Below are 818 nucleotides of genomic sequence, written 5' to 3'. Positions count from 1 at the left end.
AGGCTTTCCTGTCCTTCACCAACTCCTGGAGCTTGCTCAAACTCATGTCCATAGAGTCAGTGAGGCCATCCAACCATCTCATCCTCTGTCGTCCCCTTCTCCTCCTGCCTTCAATCTTTCCCAGCATCAGGGACTTTTCCAGTGAGTCAGTTCTTCACATCAGGTGGCCAATGTATTTGAGTTTCAGCTTTAGCATTGGTCCTTCCAATGAATATTCAGGACTGATTTCCTTTAGGATGGATTGGTTTGATATCCTTGCAGTCCAGGGGGTTCTCAAGAGTCTTCTATAACACCACAGTTCAAAAGCATCAATTTTTCAGCTCTGAGCTTTATGGTCCAACTCTCACATCCGTACAAGACTGCTGGAAAAACCATAGCTTTGCCTAGACAGATCTTTGTCAGCAAAGTAATGTCTCTGCTTTTTAATATGCTGTCTAGGCTGGTCATAGCTTTTCTTCCAAGAAGCAAGCATTTTTTTTAATATCATGGTTGAAGTCACCATCCGCAGTAATTTTGAAGCCCAAGAAAATAAAGTCTATCACTGTTTCCATTGTTTCCCCATCTATTTGCCATGAAGTGATGGGACTGGGTGCCAGGATCTTTGTTTTCTGAATGTTAAGTTTTAAGCCAGCTTTTTCACTCTCCTCTTTCACTCTCCTCTTTCACTTTCATCAAGAGGCTCTTTAGTTCTTCTTCTCTTTCTGCCATAAGGATGGTGTCATCTAAATATCTGAGGTTATTGATACTTCTCCTGGCAATCTTGATTCCAGCTTGTGCTTCATCCAGCCTGGCTATTTTGCCTGATGTACTCTGCATGT

This window comes from Bison bison, unplaced genomic scaffold, assembly GCF_000754665.1.
Source record: "Bison bison bison isolate TAMUID 2011002044 unplaced genomic scaffold, Bison_UMD1.0 scf7180017857687, whole genome shotgun sequence".
Taxonomy (NCBI): Eukaryota; Metazoa; Chordata; class Mammalia; order Artiodactyla; family Bovidae; genus Bison; species Bison bison.
This window is presented reverse-complemented; position numbering follows the sequence as displayed.